This window comes from Nicotiana sylvestris, chromosome 7, assembly GCF_000393655.2.
Source record: "Nicotiana sylvestris chromosome 7, ASM39365v2, whole genome shotgun sequence".
NCBI lineage: Eukaryota > Viridiplantae > Streptophyta > Magnoliopsida > Solanales > Solanaceae > Nicotiana > Nicotiana sylvestris.
Genome location: NC_091063.1, coordinates 102,229,657 through 102,255,487, shown reverse-complemented (window position 1 = coordinate 102,255,487; position 25,831 = coordinate 102,229,657).

The window sequence follows — 25,831 nt, the reverse complement described above, 5'->3', positions numbered from 1 at the left end:
AAGATTCTGGCTATGGCTATGAGATGAGCTCATCGCTCAATACGCTATATTCTAGTTTTCCTTTGCATCGACGAAAGCTCTATTCTCCTTTATTGTTGTTATTGTTGCGCCACTGATTGGCTGATTATGAGATTAATTATAAGTTACATTCACAACTAGTTTATGTGGAAATGGATATGGTTATGTGTTGTTGGTTGTGTTGCTCGATTTGAGAGAAAAAAAAAGTTTGAAAAATGTCGGTTAGTAATCTAAGACCGAGCTTGTCGCTCATCACATTGTTGTTCAATTGATGGCTGGTTATAGTCATTATTATGCCTATTTTCAGCTTGGAGAAAGTACTAAAATAAGAGAAAATGCTGCCCGATTCTTAATAAGAACGAGTTGTCATTCGATATACATAGTATAATAGTATTCTTTAATTTAACGAACGTATTGTCATGGTTATAGGTTGAGGTGCTATTCGAGACAAGTTTGTTATTGAGTTCGTATAGACGACAAGTAGTAGGTAATGGCTATACATTTTCTTTCATTGGCATGCATTTGTAGTAAGTAAGAGTTGGATGAATCTTGTACAAGAAACACATATTATAGAGCTCGTGTCTCATAGGTGCTACATATTCTCGTATTTTTCCATCGTATCTTTTTGAGAGGGGTTCTTATCCATTGTGGGTCATTTCATGATATTGGATAAAAATAGAGAAATTACATACGCACCTTCATACATTCAACCTATATATATACACACACACACACACACACACACACACATATATATATATATATATATATATATATATATATATATATATATATATATATATATATATATATATATTCTTTTTTCTTCTTCATTTTTTTGGTTACCTGACCACTTGGTCAGTGAGAGATATTATTGCTTGCCCACTTGGTTGGTGAGAAATACTATTGGCTTGGCTTATAGTCAGTGAGAGTATATATTTTTCTGGCCTTACGGTTAATGAGAGTTTACTGTTACTTGGACACTTGGTCAGGGAGAGATACACTAAGCCCTATTTGTGGCCGACTAGCTATGATATCACTTTATCACATTGTGTTAAGTTGAAACATGTGAGTATGTCTCAGAGCATTTTTTTCCTTCCAGATTAATATGTACTTCAGTTCAGTTTCAGCTTTCAATTATTCTAATTACATACTCAGCATATTATTTCATACTAACATCCCTTTTATCGAGGGGAGGGGGCTGAATTTTATTCCTGCAGGTTCTAATGGTCACTCGGATATGTTTTGGAGTGTATTTTGTATATACAGGTTTGATGGGCAGTTCAGGGGCCATGTCCCGACCACAGTATAGTTTTGTTAGCCCCAGAGACTTGTAGACGAGTCTTGTAATACTGTATGTCTGTATAGAAGCCTTGACATCCCTTATATGCTCACTTTGGTATTGTTGTCGTAGACGTTTATGGCGGTCTCATTGGCCTACACAATTATGTATATGTCACGACTCAAGTTCTTCTTCCGTGAACTGTCGTGATGGCACCTAGTCTCTACGAGTAGGTAAGCCTAACAATTTGAGGGAAAAAAATTTAAAAGTACAACTAGCCATCTAATCGGTAAATATAGATAAAGTGTTTAAAATGTCACTCGTCATATACAATAATAACACTCTCGACCAATAATATCACTCCCAAAATCCAAAATCTCACGAATCACAAGCTAGAGAAAAATACATAGTGTTCTAACTCTAGAAGTCTAAATGAAAATAATTACAGAAGGTTTATAGCTAAAAGGGAGAATAGAGAGGGACTCCTCGGTCTGCGGACGTGGCAGATATACCTCGAAGTCTCTGAAATCGCCTCGCCTCACTAATAGTACGGCTGAGCAGAAGAACTTGGATCTGCACATGAAAAACATGTGAAGGAAAGGGCATAGGCACACCACAGTGGTACCCAGTAAGTGTCAAGCCTAACCTCGGTCGAGTAGTGACGAGGAAGGTCAAGGCCCTACTGGTTATATACATATAACAAGGTAAGACAGTATGAAATGTGACAATATATTTAAAATACTAACAGTCGATAAAGAATAAAATCACAGAAAGGATATAACTCAGTACACAGAGATAGCAATAAGGGATCTCACAGGATATCGTCCCGTAGTCCCAAACGTAAATGTACAAAGGATCTCTCGGGATATCGTCCCCTAGTTCGAATCATAAATATGCAGGGGAATCTCCTGGAATACCAATCCGTAGTCCCAAAGTAAATATCCAGTGCAAGGGAATCTCGTCTCATAGTCCCAATTATAAATGTGTAGGAGGATCTCCCGAAATAGCGATCCATAGTCCCAAAGTAAACATGCAGGGGGATCTCCCGGAATACCGATCCGTAGTCCCAAAGTAAATACACAATAGTCTTAAGAAGGAAATCTACAGTTCTATTCGAGAATAAAGAGGAATTTCTACTAAAACATGCTACACAGAATCCAAGTAGGCAGTTAATGCATGTAAGACAATTAGGTCACATAAGCATGTTTTTCCTGAGCTAAACAGGAGACTTCAAGTACAAGTATTGCTCAATTAAAAGAAAACACAGATATTGACTTAATGAAAACGGGGGTTTTTCAATAATTAGCACGTGTATGCACTTGTCACCTCACGTACACGACATTCATATAACAACAGTACCAAAATCCTAAGGGGAGTTCTCCCCCACAAGGTTAGGAAAGCCACTTACTTTAAACTACATCAAAATCAATCTTAAATCACGCTCTTTCCACGAGTATCCAACCCCGAGTTGCCCAAATCTAATCAAATCAATTTTACAATATAGAAATAACTACAAACAACGAATTTAGCTAAAGGAATCGAAGCTAAGGTAAGAAAATAGAAAAACGCCCAAAACCTCCCTGGGCCAATGTCTCGGAATTGGGTAAAAGTTACCAATTTAGAGCACTCATTCACTCACAAGAACACTCTACCACAAATCACTCAATTCCGACAACTAAAACCCAATCAAAACACAAAAACATGGTTGGGGAACTTTTCTCAATTATTCCAAAATCTTCACCCCAAATCCGAAATTAAATGACAAAACTAAGCTTAGATTAATGGGATATAATCAAAAAGGACTTAGGAATCAATACCCACTGATTTTCTTTTAAAAAAAACTCCATAAAATTGCCTTCCACCGAGCTCCAATTTGATTTTTGAAGTTATTAATTTCAAACCCTCGATTTCTATATTTTTGCCTAGCGAAATCCGCTTCTGTGGTTGGGGCCGTATCTGCGGTCCCGCACATGTGGGAAAAGCATTGCAGGTGTGAAATCCACTTATCCGGGCTGGGGCCGCATTTGCTGTCACTGTTGTCGCGCCCCCTTTTTTCTCACGAAATCAAGTTTGTGACATTTGGGAGGACAACTCGTTCCTTTTGGGAATTGGGTTTTGGAACTTGAAGATTCACCACCTAATGATTAAGTGCATTACGACACTAAGAAGGGTTTGAGTTTGAAGAACCAGAGTTTGGGTAAGGGATAGAAATTATCTCGAGGGGAAGGTGTTAGGAACCCCTCAAGATACACTAGTGTGGTTCCCGACCATGTTACAATTGTGACTTCACATAATCAAATAAACAATTAAGGGCTCAAGTGAGAAGGGGTTCACATATTATTGCAAGCAAATTGAAAGTTTGAAGAGAATAAAGAAAGCAGAAATTTTAAGAAAATAGTTCGGACAATAAAAGAAGTTAAAAAGAAAGGGGGTCCTAGGTTTACAATATGGATCACATCAATGCAATACCCGGTAATCACTCCTTAAAAGAGGGGTTACACGTGGTATTAGCGCACCGGTCATCATATCCATATCTACCCTTTCCCACCTCGTTAAGGTATTAAGCGCGGAATAGTATCGTTACTTATTGCATGCTAGTGTCCGCCCCAATCCTATCAGTCCCGGAGGCATTTGGGACTACTAGTCCTAAAGGGAAGGGAGATTTGGATTTTCAGAGTTTTAAAAGGATAAAATTCTAGGGCAACAGTCAAAACATATAAGGCAGGTATGGGGAGAACACATAACAGTTTAAAGGGGTCAAACGGGCCTCCTCATTTAAAGAAACAAATTGTTTAGCATGACTTACAAATACTGGTTATGGTCTGAATTTAAAGCATTAGGGTAGGCTGATTCATCACATATTTCTCAGATGAGGAGTCCGAATTAGCCTTCCCTGGTTGTAATATATCAAAGACTAATGCAGTTAATCAATTATCTACTGGCTTGCCTAGGTGAAACTTATAGGCATGGTATCTAATAGTGCTTACTCTGATTTTAAAGAAGGCTTACTGATTATAGAAAACACATAAGTTCTGCAGATGCTAAACAACATTACTACTGATTTTAGGCTTGTAGATGAAATAAACGAATCGGATTCAACTGGTTACTCCTATAGGCATGATTTCTAGGCGTTGTTGATTTTAAGACGATTATGAAAGTGCAAGGAGTCCTATAGACATGGTATCTAGAATGAAATTTATTATTACTTAACCTATAACTGTTTGCCTAATGATAGATAAAAATGCAGAAGTGCAGGACACCTTTAGTCATGATTTCTATATGCATAAGTGCAGAAACTATAGGCAGGATTTCTATATAACGTGCATGAGTGCAGAAAACTTATAGGCAGGATTTCTACATGATATGCGTAAGTGCAGAAACTATAGGCAGGATTTCTATATGACGTGCATGAGTGCAGAAAACTTATATGCAGGATTTCTACATGATATGCGTAAGTGAAGAGCTTGTAAATAGTAACGCCTATGAGCATGTTGTCTACCCTTTGCATACATAAATGACCCTCCCCTTTTCACTAGAACCCCATAAGTTATTACAACATAGTACAAACTAGAATGAATTAAGAAAAGTAAAATTACATCAGAAATTAAGCTACAACCAATGAGCCTAATTCAGACTCAAGGTCTAACAATATGAGATGAACCAATTTTCAGGATCAGGTTTCCAAAGCCTTTCTCTTATTCGGGATGTATCAAAGTTCCTAAAAGTCTCAAAGGGCTCCGGGCAATGCTTACATCCCAAACACATTGCAGAATTAAGAGCATAGTGCAGTGTGAAAATGCCAGCCCTCAGATGTCCAAGTTCAGAGGGAACTTAAGGTCCCAAAGCAAGGCTCATAAGAGAGGGGCAGAACTTAGAGTCTAAGAGTAAGTGTAAGTGCACAGGGGGGAATCAGGGAGAGCCATGGCAGGCTGGTGGTCATGCCCAACAATTAGGAGTGTTGGCACACCCCTAACTAGCCTGTTAGCCAAATTTTGAGAGTTGGGATCCATTTAGGATCAGGTTCAGACCTAAGCAGCAATTTAGATGATGTTAGGCCATGAACCTTAACTCAAACACATAGAAGGGAGTGGGGGTATAGGGAATTCACAACAAACATGTACAGCAGATGCAAAGAGAGAGTAGCATATTCAGTACAGAACATGAACAGCAAAGTAGACAGGAGTGTAGCAACTATAAAGTAAACACATAGGGATGGTGCTGAAATCAAAATTAAGACATACCAGTTTCAAGGAAACAAATAAGTGAAAGCTGAAGTCTTGTAAACCAAAAGCAAACAGTACAAAAGATCTCAGAAGAGAGTAGAGTATTGAAAGAGTATTGTAATTGAGAGGTGTGTGTGTAAAGTATTGAATTCGAAGTGTTGAACTGAAGGTTCAAGGTGTGTTAGAGTATTGAACTCAAGGTGTCTAAGTGCTCAAGGGTCGTGGCCTTTTAATAGTGCAGAAAACAAGTAAGAAAAGGTAAGGGAATAGTTTGCAATCAATCACACATAATCTCCTTTCAGTTAAGGGATTCTGATTTCAAATGGGTAGAAGACAATTAAGGTAAGAATTGGATTAAAATATTTTCTAAAGTAACATAAGAAGGGTAAATACACAGGGTTTATTTAAGGCAAAAGCCCAATGGTACACGGTTTGTGGAAAAATAAGGAAAGGGAATCAATCAAACAGCCAGTAAAATCAAGATTGCAGGCTTTGTTCGAATGAACCAAGTCAGGAAAAGGTAAAAAAGGTTCAATTAGAGAAAATCAGTAACAATCAATCAAACCCTATTAAAAGGAATTCGGAATCAATATATAGTTGGCAAAACCCTTTTGAAAGAAGAATTTCTCATATATAAAGCAGACAAGTATGTGAATCAAGAAGGAACTATCATGTTACTTAGAAAAGAGTCTAACATAGAAAGGTTCAGAATCATAATCAAAGGGATACAAGTTCAGTTTGTAGACTCATAATGAGTCTGAGAGTACATGGTCCCAAAGTAGAACCCTAACCCGAACACAAAATCAAACTTGCCAAAGAAAACCCCAAATCCTAGGGCTTCCACTTGAATCAGACACAGAGGTGAGAAGGCAAGTCATTGAAACAGACTCAGAGGTATCTTTCAGAGACTCATGAGAACCAACATACATGATAGCAGGTTTGAGGCAACAGAGTGAAAAAAGTTGACTTAAAGAGCATAAAGAACATGTTTAAGAAAAGTCAGAACTTAAGCAAGTTCAGGAGAGGAGAAGGGTGATATAAGCTTAAGAAACGGTAGTAATACATGCTTAGAACTCCAACAAGAGCCCAGTAAAACAAACAAAGTTAAAGAACTCAGCAAGAAACACATACAGTAGAAGAATATTGGAAAGTATAGCAAAGAACATGTAGGAAAACATAACAAATATTAACATGCGAGCCTAATCTAGAGGCACAGTAGAGTATAAAGGTACAGAAGAGTCATGTATAGTAGAAAGAAAATAGAAGAACAACACATGCGTGGTAGAAAAGAAAACACACGAGCATAATATAGACAAACACACATAAAGAAAAGAAAAGGAAAAATCAAAAAGATGTTTTGAAAACCTTTCAGAAACCTTAAATCGAAGAGAAGCAATTTTTGAAAGAAAGATTGGGGAAAATACTTTAAACATCCATTAGAACACAAATATATCATAGATCTAAGAAAACAAATAGAGAAAAACCTCGAATAGCTCAGGATTTCGAAGAAACCCTAGAAATGAGAAAGGCTTGGAAGAAAGTCCGATTTGGAGTCGACTGAGTTAGAAAAGGCTTCTACTGCTTGAATATGCCAGAGCATGGCCGGAGAAGCCATAGAACTATAGATCTGAGGGGATCTGAAGGAGAACCATCGAGGTCAAGCCTCGAAGCTTCGAACAACCATGGTTTGATGGTGGAGGGGGTGAGTACCAACCATCCAAGGCCTAAGAAGCCATGGATTCCGGTGAAAGGCGGTTGAAAAGGGGTAGGAGGAGGCTAGGGTTCCGAAGAGTTTTGAGAGAGTTTGAGAGACGAAGGGTTTCAAGGCGGCGGGTCAGGTGAGAATGAGGGAGATTAGGGTAGTTGTTTAGGAGTTAAAAAGGAAAGGGCTAGTTTTGGCTGTTGATCTTGAGTGATCAACGGTCCAGATTTAAGTGGTAGGTGGGGAACGGGTTGGGTTATTTACAATCGGGTCATGGGTTGGGTTAAAATTGAAATTGGGTTGGTTTTAATTTGGGCGGAATTAGGGTCAAATTGAGGTTAAAATTGAAAGGAAATGAGGATGTAATTGAAATAGAAGTATGCTAAATGTTAAATAGCCAATTTTCTCTTTTATTTTATAAAAATAGTGAAAAAAGACTTTAAAAATAAATTAAAAGTACTGACCCAACTAATAATGCATAAATATTAATTTAAAAATATTGAAACCAATTTTACAATTATAGAAATGCTATTAATCTTAAAATAGGCTATAATTGCAATTATATGCAATTTAGTCTTTTAAATACCAAATAAATTTGTAAAAATATACAAAAATTATCCTAACTATATTTGGTATAAATATTGGAATAAAATAAATTATTCACCAAAATTGATAATTTTGGGAATAATTATGGATTTTGTACTGCTAAAATGAATAGTCAATTGATTTAAAAACTCTTCAAAAGATTGGAAAAATACTAAAACACTTGGATATGCTTATGTATGCATACATATGTTATTTTGAAAGTATTTTGTATATAAAAATACGTAGGGAAAAAATTGGGTATCAACAACTATGATGCATTTGCGGTCCCGCATCTGCGATTTCCCAGCGCATCTGCGGTCCTTGGAACACAAGGCCAAACTCGCTTATGTGGCTACCAAGCCGCTTTTGCAGCGCAGCACCTGCGGTCCCATATACACAGGTGCGGTTATAGCAAGTTCAGCAATATCAACAAATTCTTAAGTCCAATTCAACTTCCGTTAAGCATCTGAAACTCACCTGAGGACCCCAGGACCTCAACCAAACATATCAACCAATCCAAAAACATCATATGAACTCAGTCCTATTCTCAAATCATATCAAACAATGCTTAAACCACGAATCACCCCCCAATCCAAGTCTAATGAACTTGAAATCTCAAGAATTCTACAGTCGATGTCGAAACCAACCAAACCATGTCCGAAAGTTGCACACTAGTCACATTAAACACTACAAAGCTATTCCAACTTTCGGAATTGGATTCCGACCCCGATATCAAAATTTCAATATCGATCCGGAAACATCAAAAATTCAACTTTCGGCGTTTCTAGCCTAAATAAGCTAGAACCTCCAAAACACAATCTGAACACGCCCCTAGCCCGAAATCACTCAACGGATCTAACGGAATTGACAAAATTCTCTTTTGATGTTGTCTTCATACTGTTCCGACTACGGTCCAAATTCTAAAGCTTAAGCTCTCATTTAGGTACTAAGTGTCCCAAAACACTCTGAAACTCAAAATGAATCTTCCCGGCAACTCACAATAGCAGAAACAAACACAGGAAAAGCAATTAAGAAGGGATCGGGGCATTAATTCTCAAAACAACTAGCTGGGTCGTTACATCCTCCCCCTCTTAAAACATCCACTCGTCCTCGAATGAGCATAGTGACATACCTGAAGTGGTGAAAAGATGAGGGTAACGACTGCGCACGCTACAAGAAAATAGGCCTTTAGTGAGGGGAAATTTAGTCGTTAAAAGTCCAATTCCGGTCGTTATACGTTGATAAAGACCGGACAAAATTCGGTCATCACCGGTCGTTAAAAGCTCCAATGTTAAAAGTTAATGACCGGTTTTACGATCCGGTCGTTAAAGATCTTTAGCGACGACATTATTTTTGATCGTTATACATGCTTTTAGCGACAGGATTTTTCCCTTGCTAAATTGTTGTCCCGTCGTTAAAAATCTCTAATGACAACAACGAATTAAGTCAATTGAAGTGCTTTTAGTGACCGATATTCCCTTCGTTGATTGTATAATTACTTTTAACATCCAAACTTCTCTTCGTTAATTGTCACTTATCTGCTTGAGAAACCTGTCGTTAAAAAGTTTTAATGACCATATTTTTCTTCGCTAATATGAAAATATAATCAATATAATTACGAAAATTTATGAATAGTAACAATTCTTTATATACTTTCATACACGCTCAACAATATTGAAAATTAAATCAAATACTTGATATCTTGTTAATATAAAGAACTAAAGTATCATATTTATAAGAAACCAATCCAAATTATAAGACATCATTTTTAACAATTCCTAAAAAGGGAAAAAGTAAAATTGCAGCATATATATGTACATAAGACAATGTCTTTAAATCATCCCTGACAAGCGAAAAACCACTTATATATACTTCAACTTGATCTACACTTTCCTCATGGATATGTTCTTTTGAACTTCAAATTTTTGATCTATTAAAATAACAAATTTATATTAGTTTAGTAACAAAGAATAAGCAACTAAAGAAGATCATACTAGTAACAGTTCCAACTATACTAAAATCTCAAAGAACTGAACAAGTTGGGATCAGTTACTACTTCATTTAAGTTCCACTAGATCCTCCGATCCCATGACCACCTATAAATAGAGGTGGTCATTCCAGTTGTAAGTGTGAAACAAGGGGTGAGAACAAAAGCGTGTAAGTAAGAGTGAAAGTGAGAGAGAAAAAGAAAAGAAAAAAAGAGTGAAAGAAGCCCTGCAGTCATGTTCAAAACTTGGCAAGTTATAGTTCACATCACAATCATTATTTTGCTATCAGGTTCTGATCATGGCCTCTATTATGTGGAGTCAACTTGATCAAGTCGGGCTCATTTCCACAACCTTGAATTGAATGATTTTAGTAAAATCAACGGGCTGAAGAACATGCTGCTTTAGAAATTGCATCTGTTGAAAGACTAGCTTTACCCACAACGAAAACGAAAATGTAAAAGAGAAGGATCTCAAAAAGATTTAGTACATATGAACAATGATAGTGATAACTCTAATAGTAATTTTTGTTAAAAATAGATATAAGTACAGTAAGAACTCTTTTGATAAGGTAAACAACATTGCTCAATGACGTGGGCCTCGCATGAGCATGGCCGACCCAAAGGGTACGTATGATCAAGTCTAAGACGAGCACGACCGTCATTAGTAAAAGTAGTAAGAGTAATTTCTAGAAATCTGGAGATATCGAACATCAGAGGTTCTATCATCCAAGTTACTATTCATGTACTTGGTTTAGTAGCTTGCCACATTTTATCCTAATCTAGGAGTTGAGCATTTTATGTGGCAGAACAGGGATCTTCCTATATACCTTAATCATGTCATTCAGTTTCAGTTCCTTACAGATAATCAAGATATATCATCCATGCCATTACTACTAGTAGATCAGTTCCGCAGAAAACAAACGACTTAATCTGAAGAAGGTAATCAATAGATCTTCATGTATTGTAAAACTGAGCAGAATCGGCCAAATTTTATGAAAATAAGTTTCATGAAATGACATGGTGAATCATGTGTAGTTCTGATGGAATTTTCTTTTGCTACTAACACTTGTAAACAAGGAGGTCTTGATTTCAACTTGGGCCACATGCTAGACAACTGATGAGCTAAGCGAGACCTTACTCTCTCACACCATGTTACATTAAATTAGCTACAATTATATGGATCAGAAAACAGTGCATTAAGCTCTTAGTGATTTTTAGAATTCTTTTTAAGGATTCAAGTTGCATATGCATACCATGTGATACCCATTGGACATAGGTAGATCAATACAAAATTAAGAGTCTAAACTTATGCATCATGCCACGTCTTTGTCTAGAGCCAAACTGAATCCTTGATTTGTTGAACCAAAAATGTAAAAATGGACAGTAGCATTCATGCTAACCAAGATATATCACTTATTAGATCTCGTAAAGTCTAAGAGATAACCAAATACTATATTTCACAAGTAAGCAAGTGCTAGTACCTGAAAAGACTCCTCTTTTTTTGTGGATTTCTACTACGAGGGAAAACAATGCTCATGCAAAATCATTTCCGTATGCCAATTATTTTTTACATATAGAGAAAGTAACACTTCAATTGCATAAAATTGCAGAATCAAATTATATTCCGTTGCAAATAGATATACTTTGGATATTCCCATGTGCCCACCACGTTTCCCATTATATTATCAAAGTAAAGAAGCTTTGAAGAACGACATGGGAATCATACCACAAAGATAAAGATAACTAAGAACAATCTCTAAAGGCAACAGGAAACACAAGATAACACTGCTTGCTTCAGCGTAAACGCCTTTGGTTTTCAAATTAGTAACACCCGTTTAGCTAGGAAATCCACAACCATCAATTCATACACAAGCACACTGAAGTGGTTACAGAACAACAAGGGGTTCCCAAAATAGCATACAAAAACACAGAAACCGCAGAGGTACGATAAAGAACTAAACTACCTTATAAGACCAATATGTTCATCACAGAGTAAAATAGGATTTTCAATCAACTAACCTATTAAATGATTCAATCTATTCATCATTGAAGCTGGTGATGAAGGCTGATCAAACACTATCTTTGCAAGTTGTGTGTATTTACTCCCTAGCTCATCATATTTGCTCTCTAGTCCTTCTAGGCGTCCTTTTAGCGTTTCATTTTCTTTTATCAGTAGCATTCAGCTTTTCCAACAATGCAGCTTTAGAGGAGTTACCACCTTTCAATTCCCTAGCGGTTATTCCACCACCAAATCCAACTACATGACTCTTTCGTTGAGGTCCGAAGCACCTTTCTACAACCTCAATGTTTGTAAGAGACGGTTCATATTGCACCAATTCTTTGATTGTATTCTGTAGAATGAAAAATAATACAACAAAGTAAATAAATAATGTAAATTAAAATTTATAAATAAACATACATATTTCTCATTGATTTTAGGTTCAACAAGCTTGTTGTTCTTCTTACGAGTCTCAAAAAAAATATTTGCAACATTCGGTGGATTACTATTAACCCCCTGACAAAGGTCCTCGGCAGGTGTGGGTTGTGACAAGGATTTTCATGATGGCCTTGGCACACAACCTGAAAAAAATGGGGTAACATCATGAAGGGCTGCTCGACATGACGGACAATGCGGGGTTCGACAAACGCACCTTGAACGGAAGCAAAGCGCATTTTACTTAGATGTGCAGGTTGGCAAAACAATGGCAAGGCAAAGCCATGTCAAGCAGGGGCAAAGACATGGCAAGGCAAGGCAAGGCAAGGCAAAGCGGGACAAGCAAAGGCAAATGATACGGACAGATTTGATCAAGTCGGGGGCGACTTGACATGGGCGGGCAGCTTTGACAATGAACGTGTGCGTCTAAGTCAGTGGGTGGCGAGCTGTGGCAATGACATTGGCACGGAGCAGTGTCAAAGGCAAGGTTGGGCGCAATGCCATCCTTGGCACAAAGTAGCTGAGCGAAAATCAGACCAAAGTGTGCACAAGCAGCAGTTGGAAAACATGTGTCAAACACATGGGAAGCAGTTGGCAGTTGCAACCTCTTCCAAGACATGCTGATCATGGCCTAAAAGTGTGCCCACGTTTTTGTACTTTGTCTTAACTTGTTGCCCATCAGTTGGGGGCTTGTCAACTGATTGTAGCCTTTAAATACTTGCCTAGGCTTTCCAAAACGGGGCAGAAAACTTAGTCTAAGGCATTGTGTAGCCAAAATTCGTCTAAGTTATTTTCCTAAGGGTGGAAAAACCATTTTGGGGCAGGGAATTAGGGAATTCTTTGTCTTGGCCATAGGGTTGGCTATTGTGTTCTTGTATTCACTCATTAATACAAGTTGGGAAGAAATTCATGTATATCGTGTGCCTTTATTTACAGATTTTGCTGCCTATTTTTCATTCTAAGTTCAAACGTCCCTAAAAATAAAACTAAGTGTTGGAAAGGCTGAAGTCAAGGCTGGGCTTGACTGCCGCACGGAGGTGAACCTCGGGCTGAGTTCAAGTGTCACAAATCACCCCTGCGACAATTACCATGTTTACCTCCCTTAATATTTAAATAATAAGTCAAAGAAATCTTTGTAACAAAGATGAGGTTTCTTGATAGAATTATAAGATTTACTCACCAATTCATAAATGATCTCCCTAATGGGCTTACTACCCGTACAATAAGGCATACTCAACTTAGATCTATTGACCGAGTTTCGTGTACTTGTCTCCTAAATTTACAACATACGAGCAAAATTCTGATTAGCAATTTAATATAACACGATGTTAGTAAATAGCTATGCAATCATACCTTAAATTTTTCAGTAAAAAATACTATTTGACCGGTCATTCCCAATCACTCTTGTCTGCCCCTTTTGACACATCTTTTAGAGCATAACAAAATGGCTTAGACTTAATGTTCTTGTGCATCGATCCTGTTCCATAAATTTCTCATATGTTTCAAGACATAATCTCGTTGATCATTTATGTCATCACTGTCAAATTTGTCCTGCAATATTTCACAAGTATCATTAAATATGAAACTTATCTTATAAACTAGAAAATAAAAATTTAACTATGTGTATTTCCATCATTAACCTTATATTCTTGATTCTAAAATTGGTTTCATAATATAAAAGTCAAATAAAATCGGGTAGAGTTGGGATAATTAAAAGCAGAATTGAGCTCTTAGAAGTCTGAAATCGGGACATAAGTCCTATGTTTGCACCAATAGATGTTCTGAAGCAATCAACTTCTGATTCCAGAAGAACTGAAGATGTGAAAAATATTCAATAGATTAAAGATAGTAACATAGTTCCATGGCCAACGTTGATATAAGCTCAAGCCTAAAGCAGTTGGTATTCCCAACTCTGTTATGTAAAAAATGCGTTTAAGCTATAATTTGACAAGCTTTTAAGCCAATCCAAACACTTTCACATGCATCTTTAGCAAATAGCTTTACATACTTCTATGGGAGAAAAATCTGTTGCATTGATCTTCTCGTGTAGGACATTCATCTCTACAATGTATACACACTACTTTAGCAAAACCAGTAGCCTCAACAGACACGTGATATTTACAGAAAAGGTTACAACAATTGGACTAAATTCTACACATATCACAATTGTAAAGTCTCATTCTACACATATCACACTTGTAAAGTCTCATTCAACAAATAAAAAAGAGTTGTGGCTTGTTTTAGTTAAAGTAAAAATAAATGAACCACAATAAAAATTTAAAAGACATAAATGCCAATGTGAAAGAAATAAATGGCAGATTATAACAAGATTCTCAATTTAGTATAAAATATCACTATTGCCACGGCTCATAACATTCATGGTGGTAATATGGTAAATATGTCATCTTCTGCTTTGTTTTATTTTTCCCTTTGCTAAGTTTTTTTAATTTCTGCAAGTTTTGGACCAATTCTTGTAACGTCCCGACCGGTCGTTTTGAGTATTTGCACTTCGCTCGCCAGTTCTCAGGCATGACTAGCTCCGTATGATGTATTATGACTTATGTAAATCGTCGGTTTTGGTTTTCAGGATAATTGGAATAGATTTGGAAGAACAATTCTCAACTTGAAGCTTTAAATTTGAAAGGTTTGACCAAGTTTTGACTTTTTAGTATTCGATCTCGGATTTGGATTTTTATAATTTGGTTAGCTCCGTTAGGTGAGTTTGGACTTGGGTATGCGTCTGGAATGTTTGGAGGTCCGTGTAAGATTTAAGCTTGAATTGGCGAAGTTGGAAATTTGGCGTTTTCCGGTCGGCAGCGAAAATCTTGATATCGGGATCGGAATAGAATTTCGGAAATTAAAGTAGGTCTGAAGTGTCATTTTTGACGTGTGTGCAAAATTTCAGGTCATTTGGAGGTGATTTGGTAGGTTTCGACGTCGTTTGTGGAATTTGAAAGTTTATAAGTTCTTACATTTGAATCTGAGGTTAATTTGGTGTTTTGACGTTGTTTTGAGTGATTCGAAGGCTCGATTAAGTTTGAATAATATTATGGGATGTGTTGTCATATTTGGCCGAGGTCTCGAGGGCCTCAAGATAAGTGCGGATGGTTGACGAATTGATTTTGGCACTTAAAGAATGTTGGTGTGCTGCTGTTCTATGATTTCTGCAGGTGCAGACAGGTGGCCGCAGGTGCGGTCACCGCAGGTATGGAATTGTCATCGTAGGTTCGCACCTGGGATCGCAGGTGCGAGTAAAAAGGCCACAGGTACGGTATCGCTGGGCAGAACATATAAATAGAGGCCTTCGCGAATTTTTGGCTTATTTCATCAATTTCTCATTCGGGTTGGAACTTGTGGGAGCAATTTGAAGAGGGAATTCAAGGGAATTTCATGGAGGTAAGATTCTTGGAACTAAAACTAGTTTCTTTGGTGATATTTTATTGATTAGACATAGAATTTAGGGAAACTAGTAGTTAAAATTGGGGGTTTAGGGTTAGAAATTGGAGATTTTGATTTAGGGATTTGAAGTGTCGTTTGTGATCGGATTTTAATGTATTTAGTATGTATGAACCATGGGAGGATAAGGATTTTATTGATGTAAATTTTTATCAGATTTCGAGAAGTGGGCCCGGGGGTCGGGTTTGACCAATTTCGGAATTTTTGATGTAATTTAATTATTTTCGTGTGGGCTTTATTCCCTTAGCCTATATTGATATTATGGTTCTGATTTTTGTTAGAGACGGAGCATTTGGAGGCCGAATCGAGAGGCAAGGGTATCGCGGGCTAGAATTTGGCTTGGCTTGAGGTAAGTAACGCTTCCAAACTTGATTCGGAGGGTTCGAAACCCCGAACTACGTGTTCTGTGATTACGATTGAGGTGAAGCAAATGCCAAGTGACGGGCTTATGGGCGTGCACCATTAGAATCGCGACCTAGATCATTCCATGGCACCACTTAGTGACTCTTTCTTACTGATATCTTTGTTGTAACTATGTGATTAAGTTAATAAGCTGTAAATCACGCTAATAATCATGTTAAGGCTTCACGCCAATATTGTTGAGACCCGAGAAGTCGTTTCTTGTTGTCATATAATTAGCTTCATTGATATTCTATACTCAGTCATGTTCATACATATTATATCATGCCTCAGTCTCGATTATTGTTATTTGACACATCATATCATTGTTTGGCCTAGTATCAAGACATTTTGAGTCCGTGTGTGTGAGACTAGAGAGTAATGACTGAGTGAAACTGAGAGCCTGATATTGAGTGACATTATGGGATCGGGCTGCACACCACAGCGAGATATTGAACATGCCTTCGTTGGCTTTTTATAGCGCTTGGGCTAATAGAAGCCTCTCCGGAGTCTTTACACCCCCCAGTGAGCGCAGTTGATATTATTGAGGAATGGATCTTCCTTGGACATTGATCTTGTCTGAAGTACTTATTATCTGGAAATTGATCTTCTCCATGATGGTTGGATTGGCCTGTTCCTCGGTACTGGAGACCGTTGGTCTGTGATGTGTATATATTCGGGGATAGATCTTCCCTGGGCCTTGGAGCCATATACAGTACCGAGTGGTTATGAGGTTGTTATTGTTATTATCTGGAGATGTATCTTCTCCATAGGCTGGAATGTTCTTCCTCAGTAATGAGTGACTGTTGTCAGAGATGTATATACTCCGGGACGGATCTTCCCTGGGCAGTATGAGCCATATACAGTATTGAATGGACGGGCATTTGAGATTTGTGGGCACATGAGGCATGCAGCATGCCGCATTTCATATAGCATGTACATTGGCATGTGGACCTAGCAGAGTTACACCTCCTTATCCTGTATATACCTGCTCTGTTTACCTGTTCGAGTTGCGTATTTAATTGAAAGCATGCCTACGTTTCTGTACGTTATTTTGGTTATCTTTGATGAGGTTGAGTTCGTCACTACCTATCTCCAAAGGTTAGATTTGTTACTTACTGAGTTGGTGTACTCACGTTACCTCCTGCACCTCATGTGCAGATTCAGGCACTTTGGATCCAGTGGCGGCGGTTGATCGAGGCTTCTGACTTAGGAGATTATTGAGGTATCTGTACGGCATTCGCAAGCCTTGGCTCTCCACCTTACTTTCTAGTTGTATTTCAGTTGCTTCCTTAGATATTATAATAGACTATGTATTTTTTTTTCCCTAGGCGCTCATGCACTAAGTGACACCCCAGTTTTGGGCTGGATTGTATTTATTCTTGGAATTTCTTATGTTTAAAATAGTTCTTTAACTGTTAAAAGCTTCCGTAAATGTTTTCAAACTTATTATTATCAGGTTGATTGTTGAGTTGAGGCTGACCTAGTTTCACGATATACGCCATCACGACGGATCGGGTTTTGGGGTCGTGACAGTTCCGAGATTCTGTTGGGTTCTCTTTTTATATTACTTGACAAATTGTATATATAGCTAGTAGCTAAACCTGACGTTAGCAATATCTATTTAATTTTGTATATTATCTCAGATTATATGAATTAAGAATATGGTTGTTAGAACCAATACTTCTGCGTTTTACTAAACGCTGTGATTCTAAATACAGAAACCCTTCAAGATTTCAGCAGTCTATCACACAAGGCCATCATTTTCGCCTGCATGCTGCAGCTAATTTAATTGTAAGTTTTTTTAATCTTTTATAAATTTCATTCGATTAGATCATAAAGCTTATCCAAGACTTCTCACTTTCAAAATTTAAAAGTGATGGGTTCAATACCCGAATCCATTGCATCTGCAACTAATTATAGGTTGAAAACTAAGTATTTTGATGAATTTTAATGTTTTTTCACAAACACACTCATTTTCGCTCCGTTGAATAAAATACTAGGTTCAGTTGGACAGTTTATTAATCCATTAATGATTAATCCACGACTCACATTTTTTCAGGTATTGAAGATCCTGTGGTCCTGACTATTGTAAAAGTAGAATTGATATAATGGAGAGTTTGAATTGGGATGAAAGTCCAGTTTTTCAGGAGTTTGCAGCTTCATTTGATTCAATACACGTAATTTCTAATTGGAACATGCCACAACGTCAAGAAGCTGCTTTAAGATTGGCTGCTGATTCTATGGCTGCTAAATCAGTAGCAGATCTAAGTCGGGATTGTGTTGAAAATGGCTTTTCTTCTTCCCCTATACTAAATATGCCTAATTACATCAGTGGTAATAATCCAATAGGCATCAAGAAACCAGGGAAGCCCATAGTGGAAATCCATGTAGGATAATTTGAAATAACAACTTTAGAGTTAACAAAATTTTGAGATAGACAATTAGTTGCTGCCCTATAAATGTATGGTGGGAAGTTACAACACATTTACATTTAGAGTTTTAAACTGAAACTTAAACATTAGAGACGGCAAAAAGAGCACATTATGATCACAATTTTTTACAGTTACATATTTTTTCTTTAAAATCTGGAGAAAATGTAGTTAAATCAAATCTCTTACTGAAGCATCAACCTGGTGCAAGTACTTGTATGAGATCAACTCAACTCACGATCGACTTCTCACACCCCATGATTGATTGTCTTTGTAAACAACTATCCTCTCATATCATTCAACCACCCTTCTTCAAGACACAGCCAAACCTCCAACTCAACCCCCACCACTCTCAAGTAGAAAGGACAAACAGTGGAGCATTGCATGATAGGAGCAATAATAAAGGCATCAGCAAATGAAGCATACAAACTGTATCCAAAAACAGAATAAAAGAGAACAAAGAAGAGATGGTTTAACTTCAGATGGGAGCAGACACTTTTGAAACAACATTATTGTCAAACAAATGAAGAGAAAATATGGGTACCTACTTTTTTATACACGAGTAAATTCCACCAAACATTCTGAGTATCTAAGCATTCAAAACAGAGTCATTGGCGTTAGGGCTTTTTCCTTCCTTTTTGGGGGTTGTGGGGGAGCAGGTGTGGGATCCGGCAGAGATGGAAAAAAAAGAGGGAAAAGTTAGCACCATTTTTTCATTAATAATAATTATTTAACGACAGGTTATGTTTTACTTTAACGGCCAAATATTATCCCCTCGCTAATATTGAGCTGAAAATTAGTTTCAACGACTGGGAAAAAAAAATTTGGTTGTTATAAGTACACTTATAACAACTGGATTTATGTCCCTACATTAAGAAATGGTTGTTATAAATCAAATTTCTCTTAGTGGCATATCCTGCTCAGTCTCCCCAGTCGCCTCTTTGACCGGCTAACCCCGCCACTGAACCTTCACTGATGCAATGTTCTTTGACCTCAGCTTTCGAACCTGCCTGTCCAATATCTCCACTGGCTCCTCAACATAAGATAGATCCTATTCCAACTGGACTGAACTAAAATCCAACACGTGCGACGGATCGCTATGATACCTCTGGAGCATCGAAACTGTGACGCCCCGGCCAGTCGTCTCATGAGTTACCGCTCTGTTTCTCCCATTTCTGCTTCTTTATGCTTTGTTCATCCGTGTTATGTGGTATCGGGTTGGTCGGATCGAATCCGGGATGATTTTGGTAAGGTTTGAGACACTTAGTCTCTTTTAAAGAAGTTTAAGTTGGAAGAGTCAACCGAATGTTGACTTATGTGTTAGAGGGATCGGATGTGTGTCCCGATGGTTCGGTTAGCTTCGGGAGGTGATTTATGACTTAGGAGCGTGATCAGAATGAGTTTTGGAGGTTCGGAGTAGATTTAGGCTTGAATTGGCGAAGTTGATATTTTGGCGATTTCCGGTTGGTAGGCGAGATTTTAATATAGGGGTCAGAATGGAATTTTGAGAGTTGAAGTAGTTCCATTGGGTCATTTGGGATGTGTGTACAAAATTTCAGGTAATTCGGACGTGGTTTACTTGGGTTTAAGATCATTTTTCCATTGTTTAATCATGGTTTTAGTGGAGATTAAGGAAGGAAAATTGGGGATTATGGCTTGAGTTTAAGGGGCCTTTAATTGGGGATTTGAAGGACCATTTGTGGTCGGATTTGTGAACTTTTGATATGTATGAACTCGTAGGGTGATAAGGAATCTATTGGTGTAAAAATTATCGAATTCCAAGACGTGGGTCCGGGGGGTCAGGTTTTGGTAATTTTGGGGTTTATGTTGTAAATTGATTATTTTCACTTGGGCTTCGTTCCCTTAACATATTTTGATGCCCTCGTTCTGATTTTGGATAGATTCGATGCGAGTGGAGGCCGATTCGAGGGGCAAAGGTATCGCGAGCTAGAGATTTGACCGATTCGAGGTGAGTAATGATTGTAAATGATGTTCTGAGGGTTTGAAACCCCTGATTGCACACCGTAGTGCTATATTAAGGTGAGGCACACTCTTCATGACGAGAGTGGGGTCGTGCACTATTGGGGATTGTGACTTGGTGCATCCTAATTGATGATTTTACCGCGTATTTGATTGAAAACTATTTGTTATCATCATTATTTGGGTTGAATGTCATATTTGGGTTTTGTGCCAACTGTTTGAACCCTTCGGGGCTTTTTCCTAATATTTCCTCACTGTTTGACTTTATATTTGAACTCAGTCATGCTATTTTCCCATTGTTTTCATACTCAGCCATGTTTACTCGGTTTTATTACTTAAATGATATTTTGAATGATGTTTGGGCTGAGAAACATTGTTTTACTATTGCCCGAGGGGCTTGTGAGGATTTTGACTGAGTAAGGCCGAGGGCCTATGTTGTGAGGAAACACTGATATTGATTTGAGGTCGGGGGCCTGAGATATGTACGCCATGAGGTGGCTTGATTGATATGAGGTCAAGGACCTAGTGTTGATGCCACGAGATGGCTTGATATTGTTTGGGCCGTAAGGGGGCCCTCCAGGAGTCTGCATACCCCCAGTGAGCGCGGGTACCCATTGTGATGTGAGATTGAGCCCGAGGGGATGGTATTGTTCTATGTGATTGCCCGAGGGGCTGGTACTGTTATAAGATGTTGCCCGAGGGGCGAACCTTTATATGTTTATTTTTCATAATTACTTGTCAATTACCTACTTAAGTGTTGAAAAAGGTTTTTCAGGAAGTAAAATTTGATAAAAATGATTTTGCCTATCTTTCACCGAATCACTGCTATTTAAATGGTCTTACTACTTCACTATAGAATGTTTGGTGCTTTACGTGATTTCTTGCTTTCAGTCTTTATTTACATTTGTTACTCACTGAGTTGGAGTACTCACTTTACTCCCTGCACCCCTATGTGCAGATTCAGGTGTTGCTGATCCTGCCAGTGCGAGTTGAGAGCTCTTGGCGGACATTCCGATTTCACGAGGTAGTTGTTTGACGTCCGCAGATACGTGTTTCTCCCTCTTTATCATTTCTATCTCTTATCAGACATTTGTAACAGTTCGTAGACTTTTCAGACTTGTATTAGGTTTTATAGATGCTCATGACTTGTGACACCCCGGTTAGGGCTGTGTTGGGTTGTACTTCCGCATTTTTATCTATGGTATCTGCTACTTCGTATTATTAATCATGTCTTAGACTATTTTACTATTGTTTTAACTGTTTAATGTCGAATTGGGAATAGTTGGTTGGCCTTGTCTTCACGAGAGGCGCCATCACGACTGGGTCCGAGTTAGGGTCGTGACAGAAACATGAAATACCGAATAATCTCCTGTCAAGCTGGGAGGTAAGGCAAGCTCATAAGCAACCTCCCCAACACGTCACATTACCTCAAAAGGACCAATAATCCTCAGACTCAATTTCCCCATCTTCCCAAATCTCATAACTCCATTCATATGCGAAAGTCGAAGCAAGACCCGCTCTCTAACCATATAGAAAACATCATGAACCTTCCGGTCCACATAACTCTTCTATCTGGATTGGGTTGTACGGAGTCTATCCTGAATCACCTTAACTTTCTCCAAGGCATCCTAAATCAAGTCAGTGCCCAATAATCTAGCCTCGTCTGGCTCGAACCAGCCCACCAGTGATCTACACTACCTACCATATAGAGCCTCATACGGTGCCATCTGAATGCTGGACTAATAACTGTTGTTGTAGGCAAACTCCGGCAGTGGCAAGAACTGATCCCAAGAACCTCCAAACTCCATCACACACTCATGGAGCATATCCTCAAGAATCTAAATAGTTCGCTCGGACTATCCGCCCTTCTGGGGTAAAATGTTGTGTTCAACTCCACCCGAGTACCCAACTCATGTTGTACGGCCCTCTAGAACTGTGATGTAAACTGAGTACCTTTATCTGAAATGATGAAAATTGGAATACCATGCAGACGAACAATCTCCCGGATATAAATCTCCGCCAACCGCTCCGAAGAATAGGTAGTACACACAAAAATGAAGTGCGTTGACTTGGTCAGCCGATCCACAATCACCCAAATGGCATCGAACTTGCTCAAAGTCCATGGGAGTCCAACTACGAAGTCCATGGTGATCCCTTCCCACTTCCACTCCGGAATCTCTATCTGCTGAAGCAAGCCACTTGGTCTCTAGTGCTCATACTTTACCTGCTGAAAATTAAGGCACCGAGCTACAAACACAACTATATATTTCTTCATCCGCCTCCACCAATAGTGCTACTTCAAATCTTAGTACATCTTTGTGGCACCTGGATGGATGGAATATCGCGATCTGTGGGCCTCCTCTAGAATCAAATCCCGAAGCCTATCAACATTGGTACAAATACCCAACCCTGCATCCTCAATACCCCGTCGTCACCAATGGTCACATCTCTAGCATCACCATGCAGAATCTTGTCCTTGAGGACAAGCAAATAAGGGTCATCATACTGACGCTCTCTGATACGATCAAACAAGCAAGACAGAGAAATCACACAAGCTAGAACCTGACTGGGCTCCGAAAGATCCAATCTCACAAACTGGCTGGCTAAGGCCTGAACATCCATCGCCATGGGCCTCTCCGCTGCTGGTAGATAAGCTAAAATCCCCAAAATCTTTGCCCGGTGACTCAAAGCATCGACACCACATTGGCCTTGCCCGGGTGATACAAGATAGTGATATCATAGTCCTTCAGTAGTTCTAACCACCTCCTCTGACGCAAATTAAGGTCCTTCTGCTTGAACAGATGATGCAAACTCCGGTGGTCAGTATAGATATAACAAGGAACACCGCACAAATAATGATGCTAGATCTTCAGGGCGTCAACAATAGCAGCTAACTCGAGATCATGGACATGATAATTCTTCTCATGCACCATCAGCTGTCTGAACGCGTAGGAAATCACCCTATTGTCCTGCATCAATACCGCTCCAAGGCCAATCCTTGAGGCGTCACAATAGACAGTATTAAACCCCGAACCCGTAGGTAATATCAATATTGGGGCTGTAGTCAAAGCTGTCTTCAGCTTTTGGAAGCTCTCATCACACTATTTTGTTCACTTGAATGGAGCACCCTTTTGGGTCAGCCTAGTCATTGTAGACATGTGATTTTCGACCCTCCCCGAAATTTCACCCTTTTTAGCGTAAAATGTTTAGTTTAGGCCTAATATTGCTATTTCAACCAATTTTGACTCTTTTACTTTATTTTATTACAAGAAAATAAAAATTAGAAAAATATTTTATTTTATGTACCTTTCATAAAGTAAAAAAATATACAAAAATAGTACCTTATTTTATCTTTATATAATCTTGAAAAATACAAAAATATATAATAGTTTCATGTTTTAATATAGTTTAGTTTAATTAATTATAATTTATTTTTGCATCATGTAGTATAGTTATTTTATATTAAAGGAATTTAGCTATGGTTTTAAATAATAATTTTTGGAGTCTTCTTAGCCCAAAATTGAGACACAAAAAGACATGGTCCAACCCAATCATCCTTAGCCCATTCTTCCCAACCCATTAGCCCATTTAAGTGTAAGATTTAATCCTAGCCTTCTATTTTCTTCTAATCCAATGGTCATCATCCTTTCCCACTTCCATATAAAATACCCAATTATAGAAACCCTACCCTTAGTTTTCAATTCCTAGACTAAGACCTAGACCTAGCTAAGAAAGAAAAATCCCAAAAAAAAAAAAATAGCACCCATTCTTAAAAGGAAAATATGGACCAAAAATCTTTCAATCTTCAATTTCCTAATTCCTAAAAAAAGGGGAGGAGCTAATCTCTGAAGATACGACGGGATTTGTCAAAAAGCCGAGACCATCATCTCTATTTTAAGGCAGCGACAACTCCTTCTGTTGTCAACGAGCAGCAATGCATAGAGAGGACTAAAAAAGGAAATAGAACTCTCATATTTTCCTAATACAAAAGACACACACACAAAGGTGGGGGGAAATGGAATTTGGATGGTAACTTTAATATAATTTTATGTCTGATCCAATAGAGAAATGGGTGTTGGAATTGATTTTGCAATCAGCCAAAAACGGAAGGAAATCTTAAGTTATAACTGAAGAAAAACGTTTGGATTTAGTGTTAGCATTGAAATTGGTAAAATGGACGACAGAGGAGGTCCTTGTTCAGTGGCACGCAGAGGTTGATTTCGGTGTCGATTCGAGGTTCCGGTTTGTAATTTCGGTGTTTCGTCCCCGGATCGTTGCCTTGTTTAGCTCAATTGATTTGCAATTTTCAGTTTTGTTCAACAATAAAAGGTCAATTTCTCAATTTTCATTCTCATTTCATTTTATTACAATAGCTTGGTGCGTGTGTTGGTTGATTTGTGATTTTACGTTGTTTGGGTAGCATGTTTTATTTGTTTTATTTAAATTGTTTGAATTAGTTTGTATTTCGATTGTGATGCATGTAGTCTTGGGTCCTTGAATAAGTACTTTTAATTTGATAGATGAAAATTGAAGTTGTTTCTTTCTTAACAAGGAATAAGAATGGGCCATAAGGTGTGTCTTGAACTATAAAGAATCTAGGTCAAGTAATAGATCATGTTAGCTAGTCTTGGCCCCAATAATATCCTGTTCATAAATTTGGCCTTATAACAATCTCAAATATTAGGAAAATAATTCAAATGCGTGGCTTGCTTTAGGCGCGCTAGTTAATAATTTACCTTCCTAAACTCGGGTGTGCATTTCATGTGACCCAAATCCAAATCTCAACAACGTTAAATAAAATGTGTCGTGAATCGCAAGTGCATTTCATGTGGCGTGGTTCAAGATGTGTTTTAGATAACGTTGAATCTTCCTTAAATTAATTAAAGGCGGCTAATAAGTTAAAAACGTACCATAGGCTAAAGCATGTATTAAAATTAGATAATAGGCCAATTATGATAGTTTAAGCGACCGTTCTAGAACCACAGAACTCGGGAATGCCTAACACCTTCTCCCGAGTTAACAAAATTCCTTACTCGGATTTTTGGTTCACGGACTGCAATACAGAGTCAATCTTTTCCTTGATTCGGGATTTGAACCGGTGACTTGGGCACCATAAATTATCCCAAGTGGCGACTCTGAATTTTTAATAAAATGATCCCATTTTGATTGTCACTTTAAGTTGGAAAAAACTCCCTTATATACTCCCTTCCGGGGGTGTAGGTAAAAAGGAGGTGTGACATCTCTGGCGACTCTGCTGGGGAACGAACCCAGAATCTCTGGTTCAGGGGTCAGAATTCGAGCTTAGAATAACTGTTATACTTGAATTTTATCTA